Source organism: Ambystoma mexicanum, chromosome 3q, assembly GCF_040938575.1.
Source record: "Ambystoma mexicanum isolate Mex_15411 chromosome 3q, UKY_AmexF1_1, whole genome shotgun sequence".
NCBI lineage: Eukaryota > Metazoa > Chordata > Amphibia > Caudata > Ambystomatidae > Ambystoma > Ambystoma mexicanum.
The window spans coordinates 17,480,502-17,500,073 of NC_090926.1; positions in this window are offsets into that span (position 1 = coordinate 17,480,502).

Here is a 19,572-nt window from a genome sequence, read left to right on the forward strand (position 1 = left end):
ACACTCTGAGACCACCGCGAGCCTACACTTGTGCCAAGAGTAGGTCCAGGGAGCAGCATAGATGCATGACATTCTTGTAGGTGGTGTCTAAATGTAAATGACTGGGAGCGACTGGTGAAGGGCCACTCACAGGGATGAACGGTAATGGCAAAGGGCCATCCGAATGGCTAGGGTCCAACCGAAAGTGAGCACAGGATGATAAAAGGGCATTTTTACCAATAAGGGGCAGTTGGATTGCTCAACGGATGCTAAATGGCCCGGCTCTATGCCCCATATAGGGTGTGGGAGTTACTTTCCGAGAATGGTAAAAAGGTACCCAGAAGGAGGTAAGACTGGAAGAGACAGGTGAACCGGGCAGTGGATGAACGGGAATGGCAAAGGGCCACCACGGAAGTATGTAAGGGTGGAAAAGACTGGTGTCCCTGGCGGTGGATGAACAGGAATGGCGAAGAGCCACCTGTAAGAAATGGCTCACAACATGTTCAGGGGTAACGGGGATACTGGTACCACTGTAGTTGACTATTAGAGGGAGTGGCGTTTTATTAATAGCAGCCGTGTGACCATTTTCACAGCAGGAATTTGTTGTAACATACAGCAAAAGGTTTCCCTCTAGGATGTGTTTACAGCTCTAAAAAGGGCAGGATGTGCTTAAGAAGCCATGGTGAGCATATGTGCATGAGGAAAAGGTCTGAAGTAAGTGGGGCCATTGCCGGGGTCTACCCCCAAAGCGTGGCAGAGTTACTGGGCAGTCCTAGCCGGGGAGGAGCGTTGCTGCAGTTCCTGCTGTGAGTGTTACCCTCGGGCCGAACATGCCAGGTTCGGGGTTAGACAGGCACTGACACCCTTACGGACAGTTCAGACTCCTCAACAAGTGAATGCAGTGGACCCAGGCTCTATTCGCTCCATGAAAGGGCATGGGAGCTATTGACTGGCAGTTGGTAACCAGAGGCGTTCATCTGCTATGTAATTACCGGAAGTCACCCCAGAGCAATAAGGACTAAAAATACTGGTGGAAGCCTGGGAATTGGAAAGGGCCACCCAAAAGGTGTTGTAGGCCATTACAGCCGTTTCGCTGACTCCAATAAAATGTGATCTGTTTGTTCCAAAAAATATTACTATCTCTACGGTCTATTTTGTAAATCCATTTGGTCTGTGGTTCTGGGGATGGGGCGAAAGTAGGGGGTGGTCCCGCTAAGTGGTTGGCCAGGCCCTGCAGTGGGCATGAGAGGGACAGCCAGCATAGCAGGCCGAGAGGGACAGCCAGCATAGCAGGCCGCCTCCTGCCCCTCATGCCCCAAAAGTGGGATCAATCACCTCTCCTGAGGGAGGCAGAAGGGGTGTGCCCATTGGCTGGCCAGAACCGACTCAGGGCCAAGGGGGACCCTTAAAGGTCCAGGGCTGCAGAGATTCTGCCTCTTTGCAGCGATGGGCTAACAATATCAAGATTAATCATGAATTAAAATGACTGTCCTCGATCAAGCGCGCACAGCGCGACACTCTTGTCAACCACCAGGCTTCTCTTGCCAGCCTTGGCAGAAAGGAAATGGACACGGAATAAACAAATGCATGAACAAAAGCAGAAATTATGTAATAATAGTCAGCTGTGTATTGAGTTTTCACGTGATCAGGCGGAAACAGACAATATATGGAAAATAGGGAAGAGCCTGCAGGCAAGGAGCGCAGTCGCCTACACATAGCAGGACTCACTCTTGCAGGTGTGTCTTCTTGCCGCCATTTGCAGACTCTTGATCTGCTATGCCGTGTGTGAAGCCACTAAGGCTGCATGCCCAGGAGGCAACGGGTCGCCCTAGAGTACACAGCACTAGGGCACACATGTTCAGGAAGTAGACGAATGAGTACCGGTTTACCTTTCCCTGTGTCTGGAGAGGTGCAGGTTGTCGAAACCTGGCACAGGTGGAGCACGTTCACAATTCGGGTACGCTGCATACTGACGTCTCGGTTCATGGGCAGCCACACACTGCTTCTGCCCTGATGAGAAGAAACGCATGCGCCATTGTATTCTCTCGAGCTCTGCGGACCCGGAAATGCCCTTGAACAGCTCGTCATCTCCGCATTAGGCCAGGCTGTCCGTGCAATACAAGTGCACATGTGACGAAAAAAAATCCAGGTAGACAAGCCAATGTCTGCGAGCCATGTCACAAAGAGGTCGAGAAAAACTGAACAAATACTGGGATTTCCTGGGTTTCAGACTTGGCCTCTAAATAACAACATTCCCAGTGCAACACTTGGATGATGCCAATCAGTGATGGGTCAGTTCACAGCTCTACTTGTAGTTCCAGAAGACCATGTTCTTAAATGCAGTTTGTGGTCTTCTAAGCGCTACTTTGCCAGTCTCCCAGGAGACTTCTGTTCACTTTGCGAACATTTCTCGCAGCTTCCAATCCAGGCTCTATTTGCGGCTGTAATGCACTTGTGCCCCGAACAGTGAGGAAGTGTCATATTTACGATAGGAATATTCCATTGTATGTAGATGCTCCACTCCCATTAACCTTTGTTGGTTCACTGTTTAGAATTCCAAAAACCTGGAAGATAACTCTATTCCTGTAAGGACCTGCATCTTTGACTAGCTGGCCACACAAAGTAATGTAGGCTGCAGCATGTGCATTACCCCACTGGGATGCCACACCTCTAAGCAAAGCCAAAGTTTGGCTGTATGGAGCAGCAACCAGCATAGAAAGACACTAATGAAGAACTGGGGGTGTGTAGTGGGGATGAAGATAGTCGAATTGTAAATAGAGAGAAAGTGTTGAAAAGTAACACATTTATCATCTGCGTGGGAGGTTTGGGCAGTGAGCACAGGGCACCCACAGTTAACAGAAAGAGCAGAGGGGGCGGTGTGCATGCTCATGAAACATGAACATCCACGATACGGCTATATATTATGGTGTGCTTTGATCACAAAAGCCAGAGCAGGCCTGCTTCTGTGACGCGCATGCCATACTTCATGAAGTTATCATGCTCAGTGTACTGATCCTTACCATATTACCATATGCACCTGTATCCCCATATATATATCTGTATCCCTTTTATTCCTCTATCCACCCTGTCGCTATATATTTGTATGTCGCTTTGTACGTCCCCACTGTCCTGCTCACGTGCATGGTCTCAGGCGCTTATGCTGATGACCACCATATCTCACCACCACGCCTACTCTCTTCTATACACCATCATTCAACTAGAACACAGCTATACCCCTGATAATTCGGCCTAGCTGTTCACATACGAACATGACCCACGAACACCTCATCACCCTAATAAAACACAGCTAGCTGAAGCACATTCCGGCTAGCATAGGAGTTCCTCAGGCCTAACGCAGCCAGAACCCAGTCTGGGCATCCCCTCACCAGACTGAACACATCCAACTGAATTCCTCAGCACCACACCTATCGCTAAGAAGCAGCTATCATGCAATACCTACACCAGCTGCCATATCCGGTGCACCCACGCACCATACGACACACTCTCTCTCTCTACTGACCTGAACTACGGTTCCATTGGGAGTTCAACCTGCCAGCGCTTTGAGGTCATACCAATGATACATAAGGTGCTATATAAATGCCAAGTAACATAACATAACAACATAACACAATGTGCAAGTAATACTTTACTAGAAGTATTTTCACTTCAGTGTCTCACCGTTTGTCCTTCCACTGCAGCCCGCATTGCACTTCTATTGCTGTCTGTGAATAGTGGGACAGAAAGACTGACATGCTCTTCTCTCTTTACACTGACTTTAATTATACAATGCACTCTTAAAAGGTGGGAACTGCAGTGGCTGTTACAAGTACATTGGCTTGCTTTTCATACAATGAAATGATACACACTTCGGAAATGGCGAAGGCGCTAACAATATTTTTTCAGACATGCAATGCACAGTGCCTCTTCGGACCCTAGACGTGTTAGTCCTTTGCTGCAAAGGGGACACCAGCGCAGAGCCATCGACCAGCCATTAAATACTGTATCGATTCCTTTCCATCAAAACAACTTCAAGTCTAAATGGCATGGACACAGAACATACAATGCCTGTTCTGTAAAGCCTGTCTCTGGAAACCAGATGGCTGTTCCCAGGGAGGGGACGGCTGAGTACTGCCAAGGCCAAGTGAGAGGGAATCTGGTGTGATCCAGGGCTGTCTGCAGTGCAAAAATGGGAGTCACCTTGCTGAGCTATATCTCGTGTATCGGTCCCTTTAAGGTCATGAACTATGCTTCTATTTGAATCCTTCTTGGGAACAGTTTATTAGCACTTGATAAAAAATGCCTTGAACCCTTTCTGCATTACACAGGTGAGCCTACAATTTACCGGAGACCACCCTTTACTAAAGCTCATATGCATGATCGCAGTAGATAAAGGCACAGAGCACGTGGACTGTTCATTCAATAACAGGGCATTCCTTGTTTTTTTCTTTTTAAATGTTTTTTTATGGAACGCTTGACAAAAGCAAGACCTCCAGCATGTTCAAACCAATGAAGGAGGTAAACTCTTTAATAATGGAGACCAAGGACTTATTGACTAACATTGATGCTCTGAGTGGTGAGAATCTCATAGGCCTATAAGATGTACAAGACATTTTATAGGAAGAGATGTGTTTTTAACTGTTTCCTAAAAACAGCCAGTGAACAAATTCCCCAGAGTTCCTATGGGAGAGAGTTCCAGGACCGGGTGTAACGCTCACCTGACTCCCACGGAGGTGCTGGCCTGGTTCGCGCTGCTGTGACCTCTTCTAAGGTGATGCGCAGGGTTCAGAAGACGGACTGGACCGGGCCCCCAAATCTGGCTTGTCTGGCTCGCAGAAGTATCCTTCTGTAGGCGAAAATAAGGGATTAACTGTCTGCGGGGTAATGCAATCAGCCTCCCACTTTCCCCTCTCACCCTCCTTGAAACCCTTCTGTGATTCCTCGTAGCGTCTCACCTTAGGGTCTGGAAGGACGAGCTCTCCATCCTGCTTCTGATGCAGGGGCGCGTTGGTATCCAGTTACTTCACTGGACTTTCGGATTGGTGAGAACCAAACTTGCTTGGCTTTCAGGTAAGTTTTTTGATAAGAGGTTCCCCTTGTGTCCATGCATTAATGTACTAATGCTAGTGTCTTTTTCCCCATAGGGGCCGGGGTACGGAATGCCGGCGAACAGGCACCGACCCGAGATGAGAGGTGAAATCCTTGTAGAAATCAGGTAAGTCTTTACTGAGCGTTTTTTGGTAATGTCTTTTCATTCGCTCATTAACGCTGATGTCTCTTTTTCCACTTAGGGGCCGGGGTCCGTAAATGCCAGGATGCGGCGCGGACCCGAAATGAAGAGAGAATGAATCAACAGGTAAGTCTTAACATGGAGATTTAGCTTTCCTTATTCCCTTCTCTCTCTCACCTTTTGTTCTGGTCTTTTTCTCCCTAGGCGCTGGGGCGTGACTGCGAATCCGGATGATCCGGATGATCGCTGCTGAACATGGAGGCGCCCAGTAAAGGTGAGTGGAATGCGGCACTGCAGCGATCAACGCAATGAGCTTTTAAATAAAAGTCTTCCTTTTCAGGGTTGTCGGCGAGATGTCTCCGGGATGCGGATTTAGCAGGTAAGGACTTTTCCTTCTTCTGTTCTCCTCTTCTCTTCCTTTGCAGGTGATCCAGGATGCTGGCAGGCGTGGCAGAAGTCAGGATGCAGGAGCAGACACGGTGAGCGTCCAGCTGCTAGATGCAGAACAACGCGAAGCACGTGTGGCTATTCGGGTGGGGTTTAAATAGCCTTGGAAGAAGTTCCAGGTATGTATCCTTCCTCCAATCAGGTATGTATCCTTCCCCAACTAAGCCCGGATGGTAAATTAGTCCCACAGGTAAAGTAGTTCCTTTCAGGCCTCAAGGAGGCCGGGATCCTGCAGCATGGTCTGCATCAGGTAAGTGCACCCAAGCACTCCCATAATGAGCCTGGCGCCTATGGCGCCAGGACTGATGTCTTTTATGAGCCTGGCGCCATAGGTGCCAGGACACTGTCCAAAGGGCCCCTATATGGGGTTGCTGGGTCCTTCCTTGGGGACTGGATGTCCGCTTTCGGGGACGCAGGGCTTGTACCATCTCCCCGGGAGCGGGCATCATGACAGCACGCCCCCTCAAGGCCCCTCCCATGGTTGTTCCCTCCTGGGGTTTTGGTTTGTCTGGGAAGAGTCGGTGGAATTTCCTGACTAATCGAGGTGCATGCACACGGTCGCTGGGTTCCCACGACCTCTCCTGAGGTCCGTACCCCTTCCAATCAATTAGGTAGAACAGTTTTGACCTAAACATTTTTGAGTCTAAAACGTTCTTCACTTCGAATTCGGGCTCCCCATCTATTAGAATAGGTTCTGGAGGTTTGAGTAGTCGGGTTCTGGGTACCACTGGTTTCAGAAGTGACACATGAAAAACAGGGTGAATTTGCATACTAGCTGGTAAATCAAGTTTAACAGCCACTGGGTTAATTATTGCCGTAATAGAATAAGGTCCCAGATATTTTGGGTTAAAAGTTCGAGGCCCTTTGAGTGGTAAATGTCTGGTAGCTAACCACACTTGATCCCCAATCTGATACGGAGGTGCTTCACTCCGATGTAGATCAGCATTCTCCTTGTATTTTCTCTTGGCTTGTTGTAAATGCGTAGTTGCCTCTTTGAAGGCTTGGGTAATTGTAGAATGCAGATGTTCTACTGCAGGCATTCCTAGGTTCTGAGGTGAGTCAAGGTTTGAGGTTCAAGGGTGATGCCCAAACAAAGTATATAAAGGACTGTGGCCAGTTCCAGAGTGTACAGAATTATTATATGCGTATTCGGCTATCCAAAGAATGTCTTTCCAGTTGCTTTCAGATTGCTGTAACATACACCGTAAGTACTGCTCAAGGGTCTGATTTGTCCTCTCGGTCTGACCATCGGTCTGAGGGTGGCGACTGGTCGATAATCTTATGTCGATCTGTGCCATTTGACAACATTTGCGCCAGAAGTGGGAAATGAATTGGCTTCCCCGGTCAGAGATTAGTATAGATGGGAATCCATGTAGCCGAACAATATTTTCGAGGAATTCCTTGGCTAGGACAGAAGCTGAAAGTAAACCTTTCAAAGGAATAAAGTGGGCCATTTTGGAAAACAAATCCACAATTACCAGAATAGTATTGTACCCCGAACAAGGAGGCAGGTCCGTAATAAAATCCATTGATAGGGTGTGCCAGGGTGCTGGCGGTATGTCTAGAGGTTGAAGGAGACCGGCTGGTCTTTTCTTTTGACTTTTATTTTGGGCGCAAACACCACAGGACATCACAAAAGATTTAACATCTTTTCGCCAAGAGGGCCACCAAAATTGTCTTTTCACCTTTTCCTCTGTCTTGGCAATACCGGGGTGTCCCTCTATTAATGTATCATGATAACCGGAAATAACTAGTTAGTGTAATTCCTTATGTGGCAGGAATAAGCGTCCTTGGAAATAAAGTAAACCATTATCTATGGTAAAGTCTGATCCCTTTTGTAGCCAATCCTGTAAGGTTGTAGGGTCCAGGAGTTGTTTCACTCTGGCTTGAATGTCTTCAAGCGTCTGTAACGAAGTCATGCCTAGAATCCTCTGTTCGGGAATTATTGGTACTGGTTCCGAGTTTGTATCAGATTCTCCCATTCCAATTTGGGATAAGGCGTCTGCTTTGCCATTCTTACAGCCAGGTCGATAGGTAATCACGAAATCAAATTCAGCGAAAAACAAAGCCCATCGGAGCTGCCGTGATGACTGAGCCTTGGCGGTTTTCAAATACTGTAAATTCCGGTGATCAGTGATCACTGTGATGGTATGTCGAGTGCCAAGCAGATAATGCCGCCAGGCTTTAAAAGCGGACTTAATGGCTAACAGTTCTTTGTCAGTGATTGCATAATTAACCTCGGGTGCCGAGAATTTTCTGGACCAAAATGCTACGGGATGCAGTTGGTTGGTTTCGGGATCTCTTTGGGACAGGACAGCTCCCTTGGCTAGGCTGGATGCGTCAGTCTCGACGACATAAGGGAGATCTGGACGCGGGTGTTTCAATATAGGTGCAGAGTTAAACTTAGCTTTTCAATCCTGAAAGGCCTGCTCGGCTTCTTCAGACCATTCAAAACGTTTATTTTTCCTCAAGAGTGCAGTAATGGGTTGTACCACGCGTGAAAATTCGGGGATAAACCTGCGATAGAAATTGGCAAAGCCGAGCATGCTTTGAACCCCTTTTACAGAGCTAGGTGATGGCCATTTGAGGATGGCATCCACTTTTCTTGAGTCCATTCGGACTCCTTTGGGTGTCAGGATGAAACCTAGAAACTCGACTTCTGTGGTATGGAAAACACATTTCTCCAATTTAGCAAATAGTTTATGTTGGCGCAGTTTTTCAAGTACTGCCCTGACGTGTTTTCTGTGATCAGATTCCGAAGAGGAGTACACCAGAATGTCATCGATATATACGACTACACAAACATCGATGAGTTCCCGAAGGACATCATTCATGAAGTATTGGAAGGCAGCCGGCGAGTTACACAATCCGAAAAGCATCACCTGGTACTCGAATAATCCGTATTTAGTATGGAAGGCAGTTTTCCATTTGTCACCTTCTTTAACTAAGCCCCCCGGAGATCTAACTTGGTGTATATGCAAGCGACTTTCACCTGGTCAAGGAGTTCAGGGATCAGAGGCAGGGGATAACGGTTTTTAACCATTATCTAGTTCAATGCGCGGTAATCGATACAAGTTCTAAGGTCGCCTTCTTTTTTGGGCACGAAGAACAAAGCCGAGGATGCCGGGGACTTTGACGGGCGAATAAAACCATTAGCTAGGTATTGATCCAAATATTGTCTCAAATGCAGGTTTCAGGTTCGGTAAGGGCATAAATCCTGCTACAAGGGGGTTGTGCACCGGGCACCAGATCGATTTGGCAATCGTACGATCTGTGAGGAGGTAACGTGTTGGCCTGTTCCTTTTGGAAGACGTCCTGAAAGTCTTGGTATTCCGGAGGTAGTTGCATGGAGGCAGAGGTTACAGATGCTAGATTAATCTTCAGGTTTTCTAGGTAGCAGGTTTGTGTACAATCCGCAAAGGTTATTCTCTTAGCTCGCCAATCAATTCGAGGATTATGTGTCTCTAACCAAGGGATTCCAAGAATAACCTGAAACTGTGGAACCTTGATGACATCAAACACAACACCCTCCCGATGGCCGTCGGGACCAATAAGAGTCACCTCAGTAGTGGAATGTGTTACCGGTCCAGAGGCAATTTCAGTTCCATCGATTGTGGTGATGACATCTTTGCTGGTTTTAGGACGGAGAGGGAGGTTAATCCTAGAGACCAATTCACGATCCACATAGTTTCCAATTGCCCCACTATCGATGTATGCCTTTATTGCATGCAACCGCTTAGGCTGTTCTGGATCCACGAGAACCATTGGCACAATGAAATGCGAGGTCTGAGAGTTAGTTGTCAAGCTCGGCAAGCGGACCCCTACGCTTGTCGGGCGGAGTCATTTCCCGAAACAGAGTCTTCATGGTTTTTATCAGCGGATCCTACCGCCTTTCAGGGCGGTTTTGCCGGGCAATCTCGTAGAAAGTGTCCAGAATTCCCACAATAAAGACATAATTTTAACTGCCGCCTCCTTTCACGTTCCTTTTGAGTTAAGGGTCCTTTAACCCCTCCAATTTGCATAGGCTCAGAGACATCAACTCCCTTGGGGTTAGCATGGGTCTTGACCAACATCCGGGTCTCAAACCTGGACCGATCTGCTTTTCTGTTTTGAAGACTGTGATCCAATTGGACCACTAAGGCTATATACTCTGTGCATTCTTGGGGCGGATTTACAACTTGGGCCAAGACATCTTTAAGTTCTCTGTGTAGGCCTCGATAAAACAACGTGATTCTTTTGTCCTCTGGCCATCCCGTTTCCACAATTAGTCTATTAAAGGTTGCACTATAGGATAGGAGGTCCTGATTGCCCTGTCGCAGGGATAGAAGTTCGTCATCCAGAGCCTGTCCCTGAGAGTGTCGAGCAAATTACCTTTCCATGCTTGCTTGAAACCCTTGAAAATCACGGAGAATCGGGTCATCTTGAGTAACCAGTGGAACTGACCAATCGGCAGCGCAGCCGCTGGGATATGACAATACAAAGGCTACCTTGGTCTGATCATTAGGGAAGGCTCCAGGTCTGCATAGGAAGTGCAAACGACACTGATTCATGAATACGGCAAATCGTTTGGGGTCCCCAGCAAAGCGTTCGGGTGGGCCAGCGGCATGTTTCCAGGTAGATTAATCTGCACAGGGTTACTGGAAACCACAGGAGCGGGGTTCCCTCCGGAACCGGGTAGAGGAGTTTGCCCAGCTTGACCTTGCAAAAGCTGTCTGGCCAGGTCATCAGTTCTTTCCTTTGATATTATTAATTCCCGCCTGAGGGCATTAGTCTCTTGACGAGCGGCATGTACTTCGGCCCGTAATGCCCCCAGTAATTGGGCCAACTGATCAGTCTCAGAACTTTCCATAGCGCCTGGGTGGGAATTTGTAGGAAGGCTTCGTGTTCTGTAACGCTCACCTGACTCCCACGGAGGCGCTGGCCTGGTTCGTGCTGCTGTCACCTCTTCTAAGGTGATGCGCAGGGTTCGGAAGACGGACTGGACCGGGACCCCAAATCTGGCTTGTCTGGCTCGCAGAAGTATCCTTCTGTAGGCGAAAATAGGGTTTAACTGTCTGCGGGGTAATGCAATCGGCCTCCCACTTTCCCCTCTCACCCTCCTCGAAACCCTTCTGTGATTCCCCGTAGCGTCTCGCCTTAGGGTCTGGAAGGACGAGCTCTCCATCCTGCTTCTGATGCAGGGGCGCGTTGGTATCCAGTTACTTCACTGGATTTTCTGATTGGTGAGAACCAAACTTGCTTGGCTTCCAGGTAAGTTTTTTGATAAGAGGTTCCCCTTGTGTCCATGCATTAATGTACTAATGCTAGTGTCTTTTTCCCCATAGGGGCCGGGGTACGGAATGCCGGGGAACAGGCACCGACCCAAGATGAGAGGTGAAATCCTTGTAGAAATCAGGTAAGTCTTTAATGAGCGTTTTTTGGTAATGTCTTTTCATTCGTTCATTAACGCTGATGTCTCTTTTTCCCTTTAGGGGCCGGGGTCCGGAAATGCCAGGATGCGGCGCGGACCCGAAATGAAGAGGGAATGAATCAACAGGTAAGTCTTAACATGGAGATTTAGCTTTCCTTATTCCCTTCTCTCTCTCACCTTTTGTTCTTGTCTTTTTCTCCCTAGGCGCTGGGGCGTGACTGCGAATCCGGATGATCGCTGCTGAACGTGGAAGCGCCCTGTAAAGGTGAGTGGAATGCGGCGCTGCAGCGATCGACGCGATGAGCTTTTAAATAAAAGTCTTCCTTTTTATGGATTGTCGGCGAGATGTCTCCGGGATGCGGATTTAGCAGGTAAGGACTTTTCCTTCTTCTGTTCTCTTCTTCTCTTCCTTTGCAGGTGATCCAGGATGCTGGCAGGCGTGGCAGAAGTCAGGATGCAGGAGCAGACACGGTGAGCGTCCAGCTGCTAGATGCAGAACAACGTGAAGCACGTGTGGCTGTTCGGGTGGGGTTTAAATAGCCTTGGAAGAAGTTCCAGGTATGTATCCTTCCTCCAATCAGGTATGTATACTTCCCCAACCAGGCCCGGATGGTAAATTAGTCCCACAGGTAAAGTAGTTCCTTTCAGGCCTCAAGGAGGCCGGGATCCTGCAGCATGGTCTGCATCAGGTAAGTGCACCCAAGCACTCCCATAATGAGCCTAGCGCCTATGGCGCCAGGACTGATGTCTTTTATGAGCCTGGCGCCATAGGTGCCAGGACACTGTCCAAAGGGCCCCTATATGGGGTTTCTGAGTCCTTCCTTGGGGACTGGATGTCCGCTTTCGGGGACGCAGGGCTTGAACCGGCTCCCCGGGAGCGGGCATCATGACATGTACCTGATAAAATGGCTTAATAGAGAACTACAAACGGGAGGTGAAGTCGCCATTATATATAAAGACACCGTAGAAATTCAAATCTGTACCTTGAGTTGGGATTGTGCCTCCCAGGTTCTGGCATGCTCCTATCAGCCTACTCCCAATGACTCAATTAAATAAATTCTGTGTTATGGACCCCCAGACCGGCTACTGCCTTCCTGGATACCATGGATACCTATTTAGGGGTTGAAGCTAGTACCCAGTCGAAGATTATTATTTTAGCAGATCTAAATATATGGTGAAATGAGTTTTATAATAATGATTGTAAACACCTAAATGACATCTTGGATGCACATAATCTCTGTATCCTCTCCAATCTTCCCAGACATATAAGTGGACATTGTTTAGACCCGATTCGGTCACGAGGGCTTAATCTACAAGGTGTGGATATTGAGCCGGTGAGTTGGTCAGATCTTTTCATGGTTCGGTTTACTTGGACCAAAGAGTCGAATACAGTTAGAAGTAAAATAACATCTATGTCAGAAACTTGCTGCCGAAAGAAAGATTTGGATCGTATCTCTGATATCGATCCTTTGAGTCACATACCTACAACATATGATGCTGTAGTGGGTGTGTATGTTTGCACAAAACTGATGCGATAACTACAAGTACATTTTGATATTATTGCACCAGTAGAAAATACACAAACTACATCTAGAAAAAGGAATCAATGGTTTGATGAGAAACTAAAGTGTTGTCAGAGTCTATATCGGAAAACTGAAAAAAAGTGGCCCATGTCTAGAGCCACTGCAGAGCCAAATAGCCAAATCGGCTTTAAAACATATACAGATAAGATGAGATTGCGCAGGCAAAGCACAGAGCCTACAAAAACAAATATATTTGGCAGCAAACAGACCTAAGGAATTATTTACGACTATTAGGAAGTTTTCCAACCCCAACTGTATAAACTCCAGCATGCCTCCATCTCAGAAGATGGCTAATTATCTTTTTTCACAATAAAACTTAAGAGATCAGAATTAATATCCATGGTCAAATGACTACAACTCCTCATTTAATTGAGTTGGATCTTACAGTAGAGAAAAAGATACATTCACCTGAGTTTAATTTTTCACCGGTGGGAAGAGAAACCATCGAAAATTACTCTCTCACCTCAAGCCTACTAATTTCACCTACAATCTAATTCAGCATATCTGTTAAAACAACATGCCCAGGCACTGAGTGAACCCCTTCAGCTGTTTGTAAATGTCTCACTAGGGCAGGGTTTTGTGCCAGAGGAACTATCTAACACCCTTGTAAAAACTAAAAAATGTTAAATGACTTTGGACCATAAAGTCCTTGCCAACTACCACCCTATTACAGGGCTATTATGACCACAAACATTCTTGAGAAAGTTATAACCACACAACTTCAAGATAATTTGGAAGCTAACAATATTTTAGATCCCCATCAGTCTGGCTTTAGGCCAATGTCATGGTACAGAGACCACTTTACTAAAGGTGTAGAATGATCTACTCGAAAATGGCGACAAGTCAAGTATGCTGATGGTCCCCTTGTCTGCATTTTCGAGTCGGCAACTTTTGATACTGTGGACTTTAACATAATTAGTTCTAGGCTAACTTCTTTGGCACAGGTATCGGAAAAAGCAATGAAATGGTTCAACTAATTTCTTACTAACCGATTCCAACAAGTAAAAATAGGCCGGTTCCGTTCTACAATGCTGGCAGTACCCTGTGGAGTACCACAGGGGTCATCGTTGTCACCTGTACTGTTTAATCAACATATCTGCCCACTGTCAGAAATCTTTGCAGAGTTTGATCTTCAGTATCATTCCTATGCGGATGATACCAAGATCTATGTTAGCTTAAAACAACCGTTGGAGGCAACAGAGCATATCCTGAAGTGTGCGGAAAGCATCCGATTGTGGATGCTTGAAAATAAACTTCAGTTGAATCCAACCAAGATGGAAATCATTATATTTGATTCAAAAAATAAACGGGCAAATCTTTTTCCAATAATCCCTTGTCCAAGAAGACTAGGATGCATCTGGCAATCCATTTTGGATTGCAATCTGCAGGTGAACCAGATAATTAAGTCTGTATACTTTCAATTGAAGACTTTCAAACATGCTCTAACTTTTTTATCTGAGCATGACCGACAAACGGTGGTAGGCACCCTTGTTAATGCCAGGCTGGATTACTGTAATGTGCTTTTGGTAGGCAGTCCAAAATATCAGCTGCAGCGCCTGGCAGTGGCCCAGAACTCAACAATACCCCTGATTTTTTTTCTGTAGAAGCCTTCGTTGGTTGCCGGTTTAACAGCGGATTCAGTTCAAGTTATTGTGTCTTGTCTTTAGATGCATTCCTGCCCTGGCGCCACCACACTTAACATAGAAAATTAAGATTAAGAATCATACGCGCTGCTGGCAATCCATGGATCAAGGTTTTCTGCTAATCCCCCCTTCTAAATCCATTTGTTGGGGTGACAGACTTTTCGCAGTGGCTGGCCCCCGGGACTGAAACTCACTCCCACTCCACCTGCGACAGATTAAATCCCTGACTGCTTTTAGGAAGCAACTGAAATCGTACCTGTTTGTGTACATCTGAAAAACCTCAGTAATGCACTGTATGTTATGCTTTTATGGCTTTTGTTAAGAGTGTGTTTGCAATGTTCAGTGTTCGCAAAGGGTTGTGTGTACAGGTCTCATGGTGCTTTGAGTCGGGTTGTCCCCTTTAGGCTGTGTTTATCACTTAGGCCTGACCCCTTAAGTAGCGTCAGAGCTGCCAAGACAATAGAGCTCCCTTTAAAAAATGAGTTTATATAATTGATGTCTACTAGCTAAACGCACACAAAAAATGTTTTCTTTTAAGTTGATGCTTAAATGCTCTTACCATCATGTATAACCACCAGCTGGAAGTTTAAGATGCACACTAAAAAGTGTAATACGGTCACCTGGATATAAAGACTAATTGTTTATCACTAAGTGCTGAAAGTATACACATTATATTACATTTTTGGACATGCAGTTTTCCATTCAAGCTGTGGAAAATAAAGTTACAATTAAATTATTTTAGGCTTAACACATGCCTGTAACGATTTACATACTGCCTGGCTGTTATACTATGTGATTTATATATTTTGCAAGAAAACTATATAAATAGTATTTTTGTAGTCTATGCACAAAGTGCAGTGAAGCGTGCTGCACTCTCCTTCTGCGCATCAGGCCCACCACTGTGTATACTGGGCCCAGCTGTACACACAAGGATCCCCTGCACTCTTGTTTCTGAATCTTGTTTGCTTGTGGGGTGTAGTTGGGTGTGAATAAAGTAGACAGTGGGATGCAATGCATATTGTTTCTCTACAATGTATCCCTGTATATTTGACGCAATTCTAACTATTCTGGCTGCCTTCTTCGAGACATATCAGTGCTCCTCCTTACACACCCAGTCTGTGTCTTCCACATCACAGCCCACTCACTTCAAGGTAAGATGAAGTGGCTTTGAAGCTTTTATTTTCTATTGATGGGATGGAGTGGACAGTAGTGAGGAAATGCATATTTTCCTCTTCACCTTATCCCTGTATATTTGATGTGATGTTAACTATTCTGGCTGCCATAAGCATACCAGTGTCCCTGCTTCTAAACCCAGCCTCCGTCTCCCTCATCACAGCCTACTCACTGCAAAGCAAGATCAGGTGTTCCCAATGTAAAGCTTGTTCTTATTGTGTGGATGGAGTGCATGGCAGGGATGCAATGCATATGTGTTCTCTGCAGTATAGCACTGTCTTTTGGTTTGTTTGTGGTTGGGGGAGGACGTTATTTGCGTACATGTTGCCTGTATATTTTACATGCTTGGCTCCTTTTAAACACATGCTATTTCATTAGAACGGCAGGACTGACTTGCTGCGGGGAAAGCGGTATCGCAAGGACTGGGAGAAGAATGCAGCTCAAAGAGTTGATCCAGCCTGTGCAGGGAGAATAAACTAAAACAGAATGCAGATTTGCAAATCGGAAATATGTGCACACCATGCTGACCGAAAATATGGGGACGCATATGCAAAAATTGCATGCACATTTCTCCAGCGCCACCCACCAATATTGCCATTTCTGCTACCCTGACACCGTGTGACACTTCCCTGCTTAAAGCTGAGCTTCAAAGGGCCTGGGTTGTTGCATGCAATCAGCTCGATTGATCATTTGGGAGAAGTGGTTGCAAACTCATGTAAAAAAGACATCAAGCTGCACCGTCCCAAGAGTACGGCCTTAATAAAGGAGGCCATCTCCCCATGCATGTTTGAGGAATTTTTAAAGGACATTGGTAGCTCTATATACTGTCTGGTCATTGATGAGAGCGCAGAGAGAACCATACTGAAGCAGCTGTGCATAGTTCTCTGATACTTCAGTCAGATTGTGAACACAATCATGTCAACCTTGCTGGTACTGGTCAACTTGGAAGGGAAAACGCAGAAGCCATTGCTAACATTCTTGTGATGTTTCTTGGAAACATTGGCCTGACGTTCAGCAACTGCCTTGGGACTGCTGTCTCATGGTCAGGAGGCACAAGTCAGTGTATACACGGCTTCATCAACAGAGGGGCAAAGAGAGTATGCAAACATCTGTGCTCTTACTGACAATGGCAAAGAGTCCTTAATGCTCGTACAGCTGAGCTGTTGGGCACATGCTGGCTTTCCAACCACGACTGTGGTGTGTACGTTTCACAGCAGTGGGATGCACCGAAACTCCATTTCCAGTTTAGCAAGGACAAACACTGGCGATATGACGTGGAAGTTCTATATCACATATCTTTCAGCCCAGTGAGCCCATTGGATGTGGCCTTTCTAACACCAATTCTGCAGGGGTTTGTCCTCTTTCAACTGGAATGTGGAAAGCCATTTCAAATGCTGGACTGTCTGCACTGCTTCTATACCGGGCAATCATTCCAAGACTTCTTACCCCAGGCGTATCCCTCCGTCTGATGCAGTTCTGGATCATATTGATTGGGCAGGCACCAGTAATCAGTGTATTTGGGACACTGTTCAATATTGGACTTGCAGAAAGCGCCATTACCAATTAGCAGGAGCTGAGTCTGGAAGGAAGATGCAGAGATCTTATTGATGCAGTTGCCAAAGAGGTGCAGCAAAGAGTCCCCGAAAGAGTTGCTGTGTGGAACTCAATGGCCGCCTTCTCACCATCTGCCATAATGTCACAGGCAAACCCCCTCCCTCTCTGATTTTTTAAATTAAAGATGCTCAGAGGAGATGTGGGGTTGTTGGACAACCAGGGTAAATCTGCTTCTCTCCAGGACTGGAAAATAAAAGAAGACAGGCAGGCAACTGAGTTTTGAGTGGGCGTTTTCAGCGGAGAGCAGTGCTTTCAATAACCGGTCATTGCGCTATCACCCCTAGTGATGCCGCTAAGTTACGCTGGCGTTGAGAGAGTGTTCTCACAAAGGAACATTGTGTACTCGATTGAGGCAGCAAACACTGGGCAGCCTCTGAACATTTGTTTTGGGTTTGCGAAGACTAGGAATTGTTTTATTCAACTTGAAGCAAAACACAGAAAGGCTGAAAAGATGTATTCAGCATATTACAAAACTGGAGAGGAAAAAAATGTGGAGGAACCAGATGATGGTTTATTTTCCCTTCCCCCGACATATTCACCAGTAGCCAGAGGAGCGATGGACTAGTGCACCAGAGGGGCGGCAGACCAGGAGACCATATCGGTGTGGATCAGAGGACCAGACAAGCAGCGGGCTTGTGGACTGTATGGGCCGTGAACTAGAGGCCCAAAGGGGTAGCAGACTAGAGGACCAGATGAGCATCAGACCACATGACCGGAGGAGTGGCGGACCAGAGGAGCTGCAGAGGCTTGGATGAAAGTCGGCTTAGGGGTGCAGCAGACCAGAGGAATGGATTAACAGTGGACCAGAAGACAAGATGAGCAGTGGACCAGAGGGGAGGTGGACCGAAGTGAACAGCAGGCCAGAACACCTTATGAGTGTTACACCAAATGATAAAAGGAGAGGCGGAGTAGAGGACCCATAACGCATAGGACTGGACGAGCGTCTGCCCTGAGGACAAGAGTGCCAGCATACCTGAGGACCAGAGGACCAGAGGTGGCAGCAGACCAGAGGACCCGAGGGGGGCAGAACAGAGAACCGGATGAGCGTCGGACCAGAGAGCTGGATGAGCAGCTGGCCAGAGGACTAAAAGGGCGATGGACCAGAGGAGCAGCAGACCAGGGGAGTGGTGGACTCAAGGATTAGCAGCGTGGCAGATCAGAGGGGCAAATTAAATGATGGCCCAAGGATGAGCAGATCACAAAAACAGAACTTCAGACATGAATTGCCATATAAATGCTCAAGGAGCGACAGATCACAAGAGCAACTGAGCATAAGACAATCATTGCCACAAAAAAGCACAAGGAGTAGCACATCACAGCAACAGAGGAGACACTGCCAGAAAAAACAAGTTCTAATAAAGTTGTTCTAATTTACTTGGGCCTCATTACGAGTTTGGAGGTAGCCATGGTGCTATTAGCGCCATGGCTGCCTCCAAAATCGGGTCCGGGTTCTTTGAATGAGGAATTACCGGGTCATTCCAACCTTGGAGGACCCAGTAATTCCTCATTCACAAAACCATTCCCCATTCCCATTCGAGCCCCCATAGGGCTCAATGGGGATGGAGCTAATAACGGGCCCGATAATAACAGGCCCGTTATTAGCTCCTTGGTCCTCTTGTGGCACCCGCAAAGGACGTCGCCCCTAATAGGGCGGAATGGGTTTACCAGCACCCTTAACGGTGCCGGTAAACCCATTCTGCCAACCTCGTAATGAGGCCATAAGTCTATGGGCCTCATCACAAGGTTAGCGCTAACAAACTGGCCATACCGGCATGGCGGTAATAACATGTCCGGCTTGGCACCAACCCGCAAATAGCAGATGATCAAGAGTGCGCGAGCGTGCGCATCCCTGCATGCCGGTAACGGCCGTACCGGCATGCCGGTAACGACCCCCAAATCCCTAGACAGCGGCATCGACCAATACGCACAGAACGTCTCCGCCCTCGGCAACCCCTAAATACCATTACCGTTATTAACATAGTGCAAATAACGGGTGCATTAATACCGGACCCGGAAGTAACGTCATCGCGCCGGAACGGGAAATGCCATGGCGGCCACCTTTAAAAACACAATCCATTGCCATCCTCCACCTACAAGACACTCTACACCCCAACTCCCAGGCCACCACGGACAACAAGTCGAAGACCACCCGGAGAGGCACGGCCCGCCTGCGCAAACCACGTTTTACGACGATGAGCTGAACATGTTTGGCCGACACCCTTGTGGCAAATGCTGAAGTGGTGTTCTGCAATGACCTCAGGCGTCCAGCCCAGCTCAAGAAAAAGGCCATCTGGGAAGAAGTTGCCCAGAAAGTAAGTGCAGTCGGCACCAGCGCACGCACAGTGCGTGATTGCAAAAAACGTTGGGACGACCTTAGGCTGAGCGTCCGGCACATATTGTCGGCTAATCGGAGCCAGGGGCTGGCAACAGGAGGAGAACCACACTCCCCACTGAAATTGGCCAGATGGGAGGAGACCTGCAGCTCCATCATAGACA